The following is an 18,055-nucleotide window of genomic DNA, read 5'->3' on the forward strand; positions in this document are numbered from 1 at the left end:
GGCTTATAAACTATGATCTCACTCGTACTATAACTGCAGTCTGCTCACACAAAGGCCAGTAACCTGGTGGTTGTTTAGTCCACAGTGCATGTCAGAGCTGGTCTTTGATTTGTGCTTGAATCCCAAAGTAGATTTTAATGCCAGTGGGAAAAAAAAATAGATGAACTTGCCAATGAGAGTGAGGGTTAATGGGCAAAAATGCAAAAGCTTCTTTCTTTCATGTCCTGTTACATGACTTAAAACCTCAAATAAGCCAATCAAGAAAATCCCCTGCAGGTGTGACCAGATGTTTGGATTTTAGTAGATTTGAGATGTAGTTAACCAAGCTCAGCTGTCACAGATCCCAATCTAATATAAAATTGAGATATGGAAATATGTCCCTGTGTGCCTGTGTGTATCCTATATTGATATTTTGCAAGAATTCTCTCCTGAGACTGAGGAGGAACACAGTGAAAGCTGTACTTATTCAGCTGTGACTGTGTTTAGTACTAAGCTGGAATTGAAAGGTGTATGAGGTTCCTGTCCCTGTTACCCTTATACTTGAACATTCAAATTAAAAATACATCCTGTAACTTTGAACGAAACTAAGGGAACGAGAATGAGTAAAGAAAAAAATAACTTGCCTTGTGACATATGGGTGGCTTCCTTGTGGTTTTGTCACATGTGACAACCCTCTAAGGACCTTCAGTATGACCCCCATTGAGCACGGGCATTTAAGACCATGTCTACACCATGCCAACAAGTGAGCTGAACATATTCTCCCTACTAGAGAATTTAAAACTGGAACCAGAGACCCAGTTTCACTTTTATCCGTTTCCTACCTCTTTTTTCTTTGGTTTTAGTTATGTTTTGTATAGAATGAATATCATCACCACTTGAGTTTAATGCTTCTTTTAGTTCTTTTACATGGCAATATCTCTGAAATTGGGATATACAAGTTCTTATAATCTGGTAGTATTTACTGCTGCCTCTATACAGGCATAATGAAATTGCTGGTGTGTCATGTAGAGTATGGTTTAATTTTTTTTGCAATCTTCCTTTGTAACAGCCATGCTTGGCTTTGCTCTTGTAATTATGGTCTAATATGTTTCTCATGTAGTTTTTGTATCAAATATGTACCTTTATCTTTACAAGATTTATTTATTCTTTTATGTGAGTGTGTGTATGCATGAATGTATGTATATATGACATGTTGGTGCAGGTGTCCTTGGAATGCAGAAGAGAGCACCAGATCCCACAGAGCTAGAGTTGCATGTGGCTGTGAGCCTTTCAGTGTGGATGCTAGGAACCAAATATGTGTCATCAGGATGAGCTAAGAGAGGAAATCCTATCCTGTACATGGGTAACACCATGGGATGGTGGCTCAGAGGAAGTAAAAGTGGGCAAAGCAGGAATCCAGGAAACACAAAGGATATTGTCTCCTGACCCCTCCTCTGCCATGCATTCCTGCGCACTCCTCTGTTCTACCACTTTTTCTTCCATGCTGTCATTGCCATAGTTGGGAGAAAACAATGAAACTGTGAGCCAAAGAACCTTTTTCTAGACATTTTTCCTGGACACTTGCCAAAGTGACACAAAAGTATAAGGAACAGTAACCTTAACCTTCTATGTAGCTGTCTAAAAGTGCAGGTCTGAGACACGTATATGGGCACCATAAAGATCCCTTGACTCTGCTGCCCTTGGTACCCATCAAAAGTTATCAACAGATGACAAAAGTTCAAAACACAAAACAAATTGGTGCTCAGGTCAAAATACCTAAACTCTTCTTCTCCCTCCACCCCTCTCAGCTCCTTTTCTTCTCTTCCCCATTTTCTTATTTTCTTACCTTATGATTTCTTGTAGTGTCTTTGGTTTTGGGTGGTGGGCATGTACCATACTTTCAGGACATAGTTTCTTGCTGTTTGGATTCAAACTCAACTTCAGGAAGTGCTGATGGCCCCTGACATTTTCCTTCATCATTCTCATCATCATAAATGTAGTAACTATACCTATTCTTGCCATATGGATGCATATCAGTCTGGGTATGCAGTAAGATTCTTTTACTTTGTGATATTTTATAATTTTTGGTGTTTTTCCTGAGTAATTCATCTAGAAGATTTAGAAATTAATCTTGTTCACAAGCCTCATAAGACTTAACGTTAATAAAGTACAGAATGTGTTTCTTTTAATTAATGTGATAAGGATATAGATTCTGGTAAAGAGGTTAATGAAGGAAATTATTATTAATCATTCATTGTAATAGAGGTGGGAGCCATTTAAATAGCTGTTAGAGTAGATTACCTTAACTTGGAAATGAGGACAGAATATAATCCTAATATGTAAATGAAAGGAAGCATAAAAGTGGAGGTGGGATGTTTGTGTGGCCGGGACACTGGTAACTGCAGTTCAGAGAAGCCTTGGCTGTCTTGACTGAAGGAAGAGGTATGGTAAGCACTGCTACTAACCAATATTCCTCATCATAGCCAGGCTATATTGTATATGCTGATGTTTCACCACTCTTTGTGTGCTTCAACAAAGTGGAAAGTTCTGCTGTGCTCAGCCTAGGTGACTGGATGTATGAAACCATAGCCATTGCCCTACCTTAGGACGGGTAAGTTAGAAAGACTTTGTATTTTATTTTTAAGGTGATTTCAAATACCTTTGGGAATAAAATTAAGATATAATTAGTTATTCGTAGTCTACAAAGCCATTTTTCTTTGGAGGTTTTTAGTATCTTTCAGTAGACTGTGGAATACATGGACAAATTATTGACAGAGGAAATATTTGAGAGAATGTGAATTTTATATATATTTTTAGTTATTTGTTTTTCTGTCAAGTGGGGGTAGATTTTTATTTCTGTTGGAGGTGTTTTCAAAACTTCTTAATTCTACATGCTGAAGGTTTAAGAAGTTGTGTTCAAAAGTCCACACATGATTACTCTAATTGATTAGTTTTGTCTTACTGTTCAACAATTCTTGATTATAATTTTTAAATTTTTAACCATGTTTGAGAGGGAATGTGTTTATAAAATTTAGAATTATACTAGACATACAGTGGTATGAAGAAAATATGAGAAATTTCTTTTAACAGCCACTTACTGATTAAGATTTGAAATATTTGAAATGCCATTTTTTTCCTGAGGAAAAAAACCTAATGAAACTCCTTTCTTAATCACTAATAACATAGATGGTTACTGTTCTAAATTAAATGCATTTCCTGTAGGGTCATTTGTCCATATTTTGACTGCATATGCATGTACTTCTAAAAGAATTTTATCATTGTAATATTTTTAATGACATTTAACATACTGTATATATGTACAACATATTCATTTAGGCCTATGCTTGGAAATACCTTGTGAATACTAGTTATTATCAAGGTGTTTTAATGTGTATAAAACTGATTAATGCAAAATTGGGCTTATTTGTGATTTTTCAGTTTCATTCATAATTTTAAAGAATTCAATAATATTTTAAATTATAGACATTTATATAGCTCTCTACTGTGTAACATTCCTTAAGAATGTATATTTTAATTATGTGACAACTTTATATATGTGTACATTTTATCTTGTCACATCCACATCCACTTCCCCAGTCTCCCTTCTCCTGAATCCACTTAACATAACCTCCTCTCACCTTCGTGTACTCTTACTTTTTATAAAACACTGAGTTCAAATAATGTTGCCTCCATGTACATAGTGTGGGGATAATTCTTCTTAGCACTGACAATCTATCGTTTTTCATACCTCCAAATAAAAATAATGCCACCCCAAGCAGCCATTAACCACCTACCTCCTATCTTCTCACCCCTCTGTGGATGTCAGTCTTTTAAAAATGATGGTCTTCACGTCTTATAAATGACTCTTTTGGCATTTATGTGTATCTTTTTAATTTTTTTTTATTTATTTAATTTATTCAGATTACACCTCAATTGTTATCCCATCACTTTTGTCCTCCCATGGTCTTCACGTCTTATAAATGACTCTTTTGGCATTTATGTGTATCTTTTTAATTTTTTTTATTTATTTAATTTATTCAGATTACACCTCAATTGTTATCCCATCACTTTTGTCCGCCCATTCCTTCCTCCCTCCCACTTTCACCCTATTTCCCTCCCCTAGGTCTATGACCGAGGGGGACCTCCTCCCCCATTTTATGGTCATAGGCTATCAAAACTCATCTTGGTAGCCTGCTTATTCTTTCTTTCAGTGCCACTAGGCCTCCCCATCAAGGGGAAGTCATCAAATATGGGGCATCAGAGTTCATGTCAGAGTTAGTCCCCACTCTCCACATTACTGTGGAGAATGTCTTGTCCATTGGATAGATCAGTGGAGGGGTTTGATGTTTACTACTTGTATTGTCCTTGGTTAGTGGAATAGTTTGAACAGATGCCCGTGGGCCTCGATCCACCCGTCATGATGTTGTGCTCATAGGTTTCTAGGACTTTCTGAATCCTTCTATTTCCCCATTCTCCAATATTTCTCTTACCTAGAGTCCCAGTAGGATGTCCTCACATCTATCCCAATCTTCTGGTAAGTGAAGACTTTCGTGGGACATGCCTTTTGGGCTAGTGCCCAATTATAAGTGAGTATATACCATGTGAGTCTTTCTGCTTCTAGGTTAACTCACTCAGTATGATCATTTCTAGTTCCATCCAATTGTCCACAAATTTCAGGATTTCCTTGTTTTTAATAACTCAGTAGTATTCCATAGTGTAAATGTACCACAGTTTCTTTATCCATTCTTCAACTGAGGGATATTTAGGCTCTTTCCAGGTTCTGGCTATTATGAATAAGGCTGCTATGAACATGGTTGAGCATATATCCTTGTTGTGTGCCGGAGCATTTTTTGGGTATATTCCAAGGTGTGGAATAGCAGGGTCTTGAGGAAATCCTTTTCCCAGCTTTCTGAGAAAGTGTCATATCGATTTCCAAAGTGGTTTTAAAAGTTTGCATTTCCACCAGCAATGCAGTAGTGTTCCTCTCTCTCCACATCCTCACCAGCATGTGGTGTCAATTGAATTTTTGATCTTAGCCATTCTGATGGGTGTAAGATGGAATCTCAGAGTCATTTGGATTTTCATTCCTCTGATGACTAAAGACGTTGAGCATTTCTTTAAATATTTCTCAGCCATTCGATAATCCTCTGTTGAGAATTCTCTGTTTAGTTCTGAGCCCCATTTATTTATTCTTGTTACATCTCAATGGTTATCCTATCCCTTGTATCCTCCTATTCTTCCCTCCCTCCCATTTTCCCCTTATTCCGCGCCACCTATGACTGTTCCTGAGGGGGATTTCCTCCCCCAGTATATGCTCCCAAGGTATCAAGTCTCTTCTCGGTAACCTGTCATCCTTCCTCTGAGTGCCACTAGATCTCTTGGGTTATTTGGTTTGGTGGTGTTTAATTTCTTGAGTTCTTTATATATTTTGGATATTAGACCTTTGTCAGATGTAGGGTGGTGAAGATCTTTTCCCAGTCTGTAGGCTGTAGCTTTGTTCTGTTGACAGTGTCTCCTGCCTTACAGAAGCTTCTCAGCCTCATGAGGTCCCATTTATTAATTGTTGACCTTAAGGCCTGGGCTGTTGGTTCAGGAAGTTGTCTTTTGCTTGTCAGTAGCTAATTCTTTTGTTAACATAGTCAAATGAACAGGTGTTCTTAACTTTGTGCTTTAAAATATGCCTTTAGTTTGATTTTAGAAGAATGTTCATGCAGGGTAGGGCATGTCTTCCTGGAACTCTTCTTTGTGTACTTCATGGCCTTGGGGCTCATGATTTGTTCCTCATTCCTAATGTCCATAGTTTTAGAATACAATGAGCTCAAGTGTACCAAGAAAGGGTGAACTGGGCAGTTATCTTAGCTAGACTTGCTACATACAATTCTTAGGTGGGGGTAGTTGATTCAAAGTCTAGGCAACAAACTGAGCTGGAAGTAATTTTTCATCAGAATATTAAAGCTGCTTCTACTCACTGATTTCTGTTGCTATTCTTAGGAAATATGATATCATTTCTATTGATGGTGTTCTGTTTAGAGGGCTCCATTTTTCTCAAAGAAATCTTGTAGGATTCCTGCCATGTATGTAACAGTCTGAACTTTCAGAATAACTTGTTTGGTTCTTGAAGAAGTTTTATCTCATATCCTAATTACTCCTCAGATTTTATGGTATGAGTCTTTGGTTTGGGAAATTTTATGTTTTCCTTTTTTTGGTTTCCTATTTGTAAGTATTCTTATATATATCTTGAGCCACTGAGATGGGATCATCACTCCTTCCAACTGTTTCAAATCTTCCAACTGTATTTCCTCTTGGCCTTTACACATACTTCTTGGTAGATTACCAACTCCTTATTTGAACACTTACATTGAGTTTTAATATCTGTTATGACATTTTTTTCCCTAGGCTCGGATATTTATTTCTCATTTGTCAGTCAAAGACCTTCCATTTTAAAATTCCACAATTTTATTTTAGAATACATTTTTCAGAAAGTAAGTTAATTGCTTTTTGCACTTCTAGTTATATTTGGGAACAAAATCTATGCATATGTTGTTTATTGGTTAAATTTGTTCTCTAACAATTTAATATAAATCTAAAGTATATTCTTTTTCCTTTCACCCACTCCCTTTTTTCATCTCCTTCCTGCCTCTTTTATTCCCCAGTCTTTCCTACAGGTTATTTCCTTATACATATGGCTCTGTGTTCATTTTATGGCCCTCTGATTTTTGACTAATGTCTATGGGGACATGTGCTGAAACTGTCTATTGGAATCTGGTGGGCTCACCATTTGGTACATAATTGATGTTTACTGCCTCCCTAGAACCCATTAGTTGACAAAAGTTCAGTATTCTTATAATTTAATTTTTTATTTGAAATTTCTTTTTCATATATGGTATACATATTGAAAATATGAACATTTTGTTTCTTTATCTGTACTTTTTCCATCTTCATACAAACTCAGATTCCTGTAGGGTTGTGTAGGGACAATCTGGTTTTCTTGCCTGTGAGCCAATGGCTTCCCTAGTACTCTGGGAGCTGAGTGAGAAAAAACTGGCCATAAAGAGTGCAGTGTCCAGTATATAAAACTGCATTTTTCTACCTGCTTTTTCATGGGAGCCTTTACAAAATGTCCCTGGTGACCTCTGGTGTAGGCATTATCTTCTTTTTTTATTTTTCTTTTTTTATTAATTTATTCTTGTTACATCTCAATGGTTATCCCATCCCTTGTATCCTCCCATTCCTCCCTCCCTCCCATTTTCCCATTTTCCCCTTATTCCCCTCCCCTATTACTGTGACTGAGGGGGATTACCTCCCCCTGTATATGCTCATAGGGTACCAAGTCTCTTCTTGGTAACCTGCTGTCCTTCCTCTGAGTGCCACTAGGTCTCCCCTCCAGGGGACATGGTCAAAGGTGAGGCACCAGAGTATGTGAGAAAGTCATATCCCACTCTCCACTCTACTGTGGAGAATGTTCTGACCATTGGCTGGATCTGGGTAGGGGTTTAAAGTTTTATGGCCTGTATTATCCTTGGCTGGTGCCTTAGTTTGAGCGGGACCCCTGGGCCCAAATCTGCCTATCATAATGTTCTACCAGTTCACTGTTTGGGCATGGAAGATAGAGCTCAGTTTGTCCTACGTGGATGGATTGGAGGCTCTATTAATAAACATTCTATGAAATATCACTTTACAGTATCTTTCCTTCATTCACTATCTTTGATGTGCTCATTCTTCTCTAATCTGTTGGATTTTGTCCATTCTTTCTACTCACTATTCTTATTATCAGCTGGAAAATCATCTCCTCTTTGTGTATAAAAAACTTAAACCTGTCATTTGTTTTTTTCAACATTTACACTTGACATTTATTTCTTTGTCCTGTATTGGTAAATTTATGCCTCTAAAAACTTTTACTATGAAAGCAAGCCATAATTTGCAGGACATTTTGAGATAAAGAATGAAATTAAGTTTATGTATGTTTCTTTGCTATTGTGGTTTCATATTAGCCATATTCTTTGGGTTTTAGCCAGCATTTACTTTTGCTGTCACTTGCTCTTTCTTCTTCCATCTAGGATCATTTTTTTCCTTTGAGATGTTCTGAGGGTAGTTTTGATTGTCAACATGACACAGTGTGTAATTGCCTTGGAAGCAAGTCTCAGTGAGGCGGAGTAGTCTAGATCAGGTTAGCCTGTGGGCATGTCTTTCTGGGAATCTTGATTAGTTTAATTGGTGAAGGAATATCTAGTACACTGTAGGCAGCAACATCCCCTGGCTTTGGGTACAGTACTGGATAGTAGTGTAGGCAGTAAGCTAACTTCAAGCCCATATGCCACTATTCTCTCTCTTCTTTTCACTGTGAATATGTTGTGATGACATGAATTATGTTCCGGTTGTTTTGATTTTCCCACAATGTGAGATCATAACCTGAAATGATGAGCTAAAATAAATCCTTCCTTTAAGTTGATTTTGTTGGGGTGTTCTATCACAGCAACAAAATTTTAACTAGGACATGACTTTACTTTTAGAAATGGCTTCAGTGTGTTTCATTTGTGTCTGTGGTCAGTACTATTTCATTGATTATCCCCTTTTCCCATTTGTCTAGGTATATATTTCTTTAATGCCTATTATTAAGAATATTTTTTAAGTTTAGCATAAAAGTTGGAGGTAAAAGAGCCAATATGTCCAGGATTAAACCCACTCTCCCACTGACCAGCCCTGTGGGTGGGGAAGAATAAGGTGCCTTCTTCTTTAGGATCCTTGTCTATAATGACAGGATAGCAGAATCTTTCACAACAGGGGTCAATATTAGATGGAACTATGCATATAAGCACCCTAGATGGTGCCTAGATCGTGTCGTACAAAGAGGAGCACTGTCATTTCTGTATGATTTGGAGGGTGTCTCCTAGAAGGCATGTGTTATGAAACCTAGGGGAAATTTTCACTGTGCGCTTTCTATTCTCCTTGTCCATGTATTCAATCATTGCTTATTTGGGATCCCTTTTAAAAATATTCAAAGTATCCTCGTAGCTTCTTCTGTCTCTTTGTTCCCTTCTTTCTTATTTTTTCCCTTTACCTCCATGGTCTGCAGTCACCTCTTTTATATCATTATTTTCCCTCTAAGTTCTGCCTAATTTGTTATTAAATAAATGTCAAGTGTTTACTACTAGTCAGTGAGTGTGTTTCTTTTTTTTCATTTTTTTCCTTTATTAATTTATTCTTGTTACATTTCAATGGTTATCCCATCCCTTGTATCCTCCCATTCTTCCCTCCCTCCCATTTTTCCCTTATTCCCCTCCCCTATGACTGTTCCTGAGGGGGATTACCTCTCCCTGTATATGCTCATAGGGTATCTCTTATGTTTGGACATCTGTCTTGTCATTCTCAGATGACATTCTCAGATTTTCTATTCAAACTATCCGATGTGTTTCTCTGATAACCTGAATTTTTCCTTTAGTACTTTAAAGCATAAAGAATTCAGATACTCTTCCTGTATAGTGATGATTTCCTAACTCAGCATATTGTTTGTGTCATTCTGTGATGTGTTGATCTCCTGACTCTCACTTGTGTTGAATATTTTTGCCTTTCTTGTTACAAATTTGTGTTTCATCAGAGTTTTTGACTGGCTATGCAAATATGTGATTCTTGTTATGTTTGTTTGGGAGAGTATCCATATCTAGCAGCTTTCATAGCTGCTGCCAGAAACCTCAGGGACATAACTAACAAGGGCATCATTGCATGTTAGTGTACTGGCACCAGGCAGCCAACCGTTCCATCAGTCTTCATCCAGGTTGTACGGTACAGTTACTAAAGATGCAAATACGGAACCACTGATCCAAGTATCTACTATAAGCCTCAATTTCATTGTCATCATAAAGCAGTACATAACTTTGCATTGTTTAGGTAAACCTTGAGGTTTGTTTTTGACTCATTAACATTGAACTGATGGCCAATGAGAATGAAGTTCAAGCATGAATAAAGCTTATCTTTCATTTGAATTTCATCCTAGGGATACTACACATCCACAGCCATATTTTCACTCACAGAAACACTGTGGGGTACATCCCAGCTCTACCAAGAGGCTGAATTAAATAGTGGAACCACTGATAGAAAGGCACAAATATATGTGCAATGTGGCATTCTGTGTACTAAGAAAGGAGAGTCATTCCCATTGTGAATGGTGAAACAAGACCATCCCCTCCCCATTTATCTTGGAATACCCCATTAGTTTAACATTCAAAACCAACTGAAATACTACATTTTAGGCAGGGCATTTTACTGAGTAGGCCACTTTATAATGCTGAAGTTGCTGGCCAAAAAACATTGATTATATATTAAATACTTATGAAAATCTAAGCCCTGTGGGATTGGGTTGAGCAGAGCAACACCCTGGTTGAAATGCAACAGCCTTCTTTTATTTTACACTCTTTGTAGTTACTTGTGGTCAATTATAATAAAAGACATCTAATTCAACATAGCAGAAAATAAGAAAGGCCTTAGTTTAAAATTTCATATCTCTTCCTATAGCATGATCAACACACATGCAAGTCTATTTGGCCTAAGCTGGGCAGGAATCATTCTTTTGTTCAGCATATCTATTTTCTATGTACTATTCAGCCATTGGTAGCTGTCTTGATAGTTATATTAACATTTGCTGTATCAAAGCAGCTTATGTTCAAGTAAATCATACATACTAATAGCACCAGAGTGACAGAATGATGTTGCTAGGAAATTTGATAGGCCAATGAAAAGCTGTATTTTTCTTAAATGAGAAGATGAAAGTTTGTTATAGCTTTATACACAAGAATAATGTAACATATAGTTTTGTATTGTTTACAATTTCTTACATACACCATGACACACATTCCTACCACAATCCCATTGCAAAGACAAGGACATGGACGAATGTTCTAATCATTTTTGCTGGTGGTCAATTTTAGGAAGTCCTTCAAGGATGCAGGATGCATGTAGTAATTCGTGAGAAACTACAATGTACTTCCTGTTTCCACATAAGCAATTAAACCTAAGCAACCATGTTGTCAAGATAATACTGTCACCATCATTACCCTTATGATAATACCTAGAAACCATGTAAAAAGTTTTACATATATGAGACAACTTTGCAACTCTAATTCTTTTTAAATCTTACTTATTAATTTTATGTCTAGTTAGCATTACTCCAAATACTATGAAACCACTATTCTGTTATTTATTAAGAATGCTTATATTTTAGCAGTAAAGAACATTAGTGACTAAGAAACAGGCCTTATGTGAAAATTAGGAGGTTCTTGGATGTGTTGCAGAAGAAGTGCACTTCATAAAGAGTGTGTCATGGCTGCTTTCCAGTTTTGTCATTTTTTTTAGGCTTTGTAGCTCTCCTTCTATCTATTTTAAACTAAATTTCTGCCAGCTCTTCATCAATTGTATCAATGACTATGTCTAGCTTATCTATTCTCAACTGTCTTGAACTTGATCATGTTTGGAGCCATCAACTTTTATAAAAGATTTTTGTGGTAATTCAGTTATAAACTTCATCCATTATTAGACTGTAATTTTCTTATAAACTTTACTAAGTTCATCACTAAACTTTACTATTTTATCTTCAAACTGCAGTCAGAATCCTACCCTGTCCCACTATCCTCTACCACTTTTTGATGGTGTCAAACTGGCCTATCATTTTCTCTGCCTCAGTTTCCCAGTTACATGTCCTGGCCATTTCTCTTTTCAGAGCCTCCCCCTTCTCCATTGGTCTCTGGCTTTTCCCCAAGAAACAGTCTGAATCTTTCCATTTCATTCTGGACAATTCCATCCATTCCTGAAAAATAAAACAAATACAAACAAACAAACAAACGCCTCTAATGGTTCTATGTGAGAATCAGGATAAAAGGTTGAGCCTTGCTTACCATAGATGATCCTCTAACTCTTCCTTGCCCTCTCTTTGCAGCCAACCTAGTAACTGGCCCTCCTTCCTAACACTGAGAGTATCCCCAGGGCCTTTGTTGCCTATTGCTTTCTCTGTGGCTTACTCAATCCATTCAGGCCACCATCACTGTCACTTCCTTATAATCACTTGCTGCCCTCTGTGTTTTCACCAAAGCCTTCACATATTTTTTTTACTTACCTCTCTTTACCTTACATGATTGAAAGATTACACTGATCACTGCTGTAGTCCTAGAACCCAGCAGATGGCCTGGAATTTAGCAAGTGTTCATTCAGTATCTGTTCAACGTAAGAAATAATGAATGAGAAATTTGATACCGATAAAATTAGACCTCATCACTTGCCAAGAAAAAGCAGAGTCTGTGCCATGCTGGTAGTGCCTTGGCTTTGCAGACTCCATGATATAAAGGCCAACTCTCTCTGTATTAAAGCAAACTAGACTCACAGTGGGACATAGGCCAAGAGTCATCAGTCAAGGACCTGTGACCTAGACAGAGAAGAGACACCTATGAAACTTAAAAAAGGCTTATATTGCCACTTCATTCTCTTACCATGATACATAGAAAAGTGTTTGCCATGCACAGAGATGATATTTCTTGTTTTCCTGTTTCAGCCATTTGCCATTTCTTTATGCAAAGCAGAAATTGATCATGTTGTCCTGACCGATTTCTCTTTCCCTCTCAGGAGAGGGATATCATATGTTTCACTTTTATTATATTTCAAACATTTATTTTATTATATTTGAAACCATAGTGAGACTTGTAAAGTAAAAGTTGGAAGAAAGCTTAAACAAATGCAGAAAGTTTAAAAGTTGACCCCCACTGTGGCTGGCTGTTATCTGAAAAGAAAAGATATGGAAGACTAATTAGCTAAACTCAGGTTATAATTAGTTGGAGCCCTGTTCTCTTAGAGTTATAGGTGGCCCCATTTCTCAGAGATAAACACATATTTGGCTTTGAATGCAAGTGACTTTAATGAAGTTCAATGCTGCTGGGCCCTGCTGGGCTAAAAGCAAGTTAAATTAAAAGAAAAAATTACAACTCACTGTGCATGTCATATATCGCTACATTTACAACTTTTAAATGTTTTAATTAAACAGTTATTTCCAGTGCTATCACACAGGAAACAAGTGTTTGTTGTTTTGTTTGTTTGCTCATTTATGGTTTGGTAAGACAGGATCCCACACTATAGCCCTGAGTGTTCTGGAACTCACTCTGTAGCCTATGCTGGCTTCTCAGTTGTCCACTTACCTAAGCTTAGAAAGTATAGGGACTATAGTTGTGAGCCACCACTTTCCCAAAACTTGTGGTTTTAAAAATAACTGTTTCTACAGAACAGCATATTGGTTTATCATACATGGAATGCTGTAGTGCTTTGGATTTGTTTTTTGATCAATTTAAATATTTGTAAGATATCTGCAGATAGGATATTTATAAGATAACTATAATATTATCCTCAGTTGCGGGAGTATTTAATTGAGGATATTCCACTGACAGATTTGTTTATTTAAACTTCTACTTAATGTTTTTGTATTCTCGTATACTCTCAAAATGTAAGGAAAGTCAAAATAGACAGTTAATATGCCTAGCATGATTTAATAAGTCAGGATGGTCCATTTTCTCTGAACACCATTTGTTTCTATCTGAGGGGACTTTTATGCTGGATACTTCGGAGTAGAACCTCTGAATCATTGGGTTTCAGTTTCATTTGTGATCCTCTTAGGCGCTCTGCATGTATATTATCCCATTCAGAAGTCAACAAGTGATCCAATTATGACAACAGACAGAATTTTTAAAAAGGTCCTTTACTGTGAAATCATAATTATAAGTGTAAACAACTAGAGGAAAGTATAGACTTCAGGAACAAAGTTTACGTGCTTATTCAGTGACCATCTTTTGAGTATTTCTACAAACCAGGCATGTCATAAAAATCTGGGTACCTAATAAGGTCCATCTTTAATAGAGCAGAGGGTATAATGGGGTGTAGAATTTAATCAGATTACTATACAAATATAGGTAAATTTTAAAGTAAGGCAATGGCTTCTTCTTTCCTCATGACCTGTATTTAGTTATTATTATTTTCACTAATTTTTTTAGGCTTACTGAGAATAAGAGTCTAGTTTTGTATAAAACAGTGAAGGCTGTACTAGTGCAGGTCATGATGGCCTCAGATAAAGTGGCTGAAAATGCTCACAGATATAGTTCAAGTGCATCTAAGCTTTATTATTTTAATCATTTCTGAGGGAATTAAGCTGAGTGACTTGTTTGATTTATACAAATTGTTGTTTGGTACTTAAATCAGAGGGTGGAATTCATGCTAATATTCAGACTAAGCAGAATCTAGGAAATAATTATCTTGGCTAATATAGTCGCTGCTTGTTAAGAGGAAAGGGGGACACAGAAACATTATGGGGGCAGGGTAATAGTATGGACCACTTTCCCATAAAACTGGGTGTGTAATAGTGTAGGTTCACCAAGATGATTTTAGGAGACCAGAGAATGTGTTTGTTGGGTCTTTTTTTGACTCTGGATAGTGTACAGTGGTGGTAGGTACTTGATGGAGATTTCATTTTTTATTAAATGCATTGACTCAGTCACTTGGAAAACAGCCTTCCCATTTGGTTAGTGGTTTACCAACGACCTTCATTTTGAATGTGTGCACAGGTCAGGTCCTACCTCTGGACTTCTGGTTGACATCTACTGTGTTAATTAATTTTATCATTACTGTGCCAAAATCCCCGACACTGTGCAGTGTAAGAATGGAAGAGATTGTTGTTCATGGTTGAGATTACCATCCTCCTGGGTGTGGCAGGCATGGTAGAAAAGCTTGAATTTAGTCATCTTCCATCCACAGTCAGGAAGCAGAAAGAGGATCCTGGTGGTGCTTAGCTGCCTTCTGCCATGTTTCCCTTCTAATTCAGAGAATTATCCGTGACACAGCATCTATCTATGCTTTCCCCGTATATTTCTTAGTACTATTCCTGTGCTTCTCTCTTTGTCATGTTACATATTCTTAATCCATTCACCAGCCAGTGGTGTTTAGAGATGAGGCCACTTTTTTTTTAGTATGGTGCAAAATGTTCCCATATCTTTTTAAATTAAGTGTTGTTCAGCCATACTTTTAATTTGTTTGCTATATCTATATTCACTTTTAAAAAACATTTTCAGAATTTTTCAAGATTCAATACAGTAAAATGTAATTTTGTCAGAGGTGCTTGAGGGTTCCACTTTCCTTAGACCTAATCAGCATTTGCCATGACTTATTCCTACCAACTTACTTCCTCTTTCTGCTCTAGAGAAAAGTAATCTTAAAACGTTGGGTCATTTCCTTTGCATGATTGAGTTGAGTTTTTTCCTCTCACTTTTTAGGATTTCTTTTTTAAATAATTTTTTTATATATACATTAATATTATTACACACATTTAATAAACTACATACAGCAAGAAGATCATTCATTTTCGTGACATACTACATTAAGTATGTAAGGTCTATAGATAGAAATCATTAATTAATTGACTTGTGACTGAGGGTGTTAAGTTGAGGGTCACAGCTGGTAGGTGTGAAGTGAAAGACTGCAATAATCATACCTGTGACTACCAGTAGGAAAACTTGCTTCTAGCCTGACTTTGCCTGTGAACAGGATTGGCCTGAGTCTTGTGACCTCAGTTTCTTCATTTGTAGAGAAGGACCAAGCTTATTCTAAACATTCACTTATGAACCACTCCATTGTGTTTTAGGAGTTATCACAACATTAAGAATGAAGCTCATTTAAATGGCTTCTAGAGATGAAATAGCTCAGAGATTTCAATGACATGTTATTTTGTCTGTGCATTATTGTGAGAATTTCCCCAATATCACACCATAACAATGGCCTTCAGAATCCACTTGCCTTTTTTCCCCTTTCTCTCTCTCTCTCTCTCTCTCTCTCTCTCTCTCTCTCTCTCTCTCTCTCTCTCTCTCTCTCTCTCTCTCTTTTCTTTTCCTTGCAGGCTGTGCTTGTTGAGACTAACAGCTAAATGACAGGCTTGGAAACTCTATTTCTGTAAGGCGATGTAATTTAAGAATTGGAAAGTAATGTTTAAACTCCTCCAAAATCTGTCATCTGAAGGGGATTTGTCTGTCACGTGTCCGTGGATGTTGGTCTTTAGAAGTGGCACTTGTTTACTGTAACCACAGATCCATTACTTTAAAGAGTCTAGAAACCTCCCTAGTCCCATACTGCACTTCAGCGGCATTCAGTGACACTAACATTGATTGTTTAATCATCTTGGGTCTTTATCTTTCTTCTTAGTTATAGCGTTGCCTTACCTAAATGATTTCTATCCAAGCCAAATCTATCAATAAGAAAAACCTAATCAGTTCATTCTAAGTATTGTGTAAATGTTCTCTTTATTTCCTCAGGTGAGCAGATGAGATGAGAGCTGTATCTAAGCTTTACAAATATGGCTTGGGCTGAGCCCAGGGTGTTTCTGTCTAACTATCCTTAGGTCTAGGCCTGGAAGCTTCTAGCCTCTGTGCAATCTACTTTGAAAGCTTCAGCTTCCAGTGTCAATCTGCTAACCTAGGCCTAGAATATTTGCAGACTCTGAGACTAACTGCTAAATAAACTCACCCTTTCTATCTCTAGCTCATTCTGAATTCTGGAAGGCTGCTTCAACTCAGCTATTCTGGCTCAAACCTGTCACCCAGCTAACTAATTCAAACTGGCTTCTCACAGCTTCTGATTGAATTACTCTGTTTGGCCTCAAACTAACTCCAGTAACCTTTTCTAATCATCTGGCTTCCTCTCATTCTCTGGCTCATTTTGTCGTAGCCTGTGTTCAGCTTGTATTCTCTGCAGCCTGTCTCTGTAAAACTGTCCCTGTAAAAACTGCCGCCACCTCTTCTCTGTCTCTGCACAGCCCTCTTAAGTTGCCTCCACTTGCTGTCTCTCTTCATGCAAATTGGGCATATTCTATCTCTGACTTATTCTGTTGAATCTCTTTCCTGATATATTACTTTGTCTGTCCTTCAATAAGAAGTCACTTTCAAACCTGGGTGCTTCCTTCTACAAATTAACCTTACCTACACTGTGTGGGGTTGATGCTGTGTACTAATGGTGTGTCTGTATTCCAGCCAGAGTAGCTATGCTGCTGGATTAAACATTCCTTTACAGGACTGAGAAAAGGTGTTTAGCACAGAATACAGGTATTGAAATGAGGCCATATCCTTTTATATGAATAGTCTGTTCATTGTATATCATGGGAAATTGAAAAAGTCAGTATTGTTGAGACATAAGAGACTATATTACAATGGTCTGAGCAGATAAGAGGTTTCAGACCTCATAACATACACATTTTTAAATTTGTAATTTGTTTCACTAACATAATTCAGATGTATAAGATAGATAGTCTTGGCTAATTTTTTTTTTTTGGTTGATTTCTGTTTCTGACAGTTATCAGCCATAGGAACTTCTTGATGGAGATTTTTATTTGTGCTGTCAGCTTAATTTGATTTTAACTTCTGATGACGTCTATCAACGAGTTTTGGATGGATCATGGTTGGATGGAAGGAAATATGCTGCTTTACTTTCACTCTCTATGAGATTGATCCAATTTCTTCCAAGGTGAATTTGATTATAAAAAAAAAGTATATGAGTCGCTGAAATCCCATCTTATTGGAGAATCTAGTACCCTAGACAATTGAAAATTTCCTAAGGCTACCCACACCATGAACCCATCTAGCACTTTCATTAGCTGGTATCCTTCTATGTGGCTTTTTTCCTGTTCTAATATAATGCCATCCGGGCAGAAGTAGATTGAGTGCTCCTCGGGATAGATTAGCTTCATTTCCTTGAACCACAGATAGCATCTTATTTTGAAATCATCCACTTGTTCTGTTTCTCTCCTCTCTTTACTCGCTGTAGGAATACTTTCTTTTTATTGCTATCCTATTGGAATTTTAAAGAATCAGTTCATAAGAACTCTGAAAGCAATTTCTGCTCTGCACTTGGGCAGCGATGGTACATGTGTAGAAGACAGGCCTGCTTGGTGAAGGAGTACCTAGCTGCTTGGGTGGAATGGAGAGAGGTAAAACCAAATGGCTCGTGAAAGGGCTGGAATTAGACTCAACCCTTTCATCTGAGCGAAAGTACTATTATATGTGTGTGGTGTTTG

The 18,055-nt window shown here is 37.2% G+C and overlaps 1 protein-coding gene across 2 annotated transcripts in view; it reads left to right on the forward strand.

Annotated features, from left to right (window-relative positions):
• Positions 1–18,055, forward strand: part of CNTN3 (contactin 3) — a 351,187-nt gene that overhangs the window by 125,832 nt on the left and 207,300 nt on the right. The gene's annotated exons all lie outside the window — the stretch shown is intronic.

This window comes from Acomys minous (genome assembly GCF_964271855.1).
Source record: "Acomys minous genome assembly, chromosome: 17".
NCBI lineage: Eukaryota > Metazoa > Chordata > Mammalia > Rodentia > Muridae > Acomys > Acomys minous.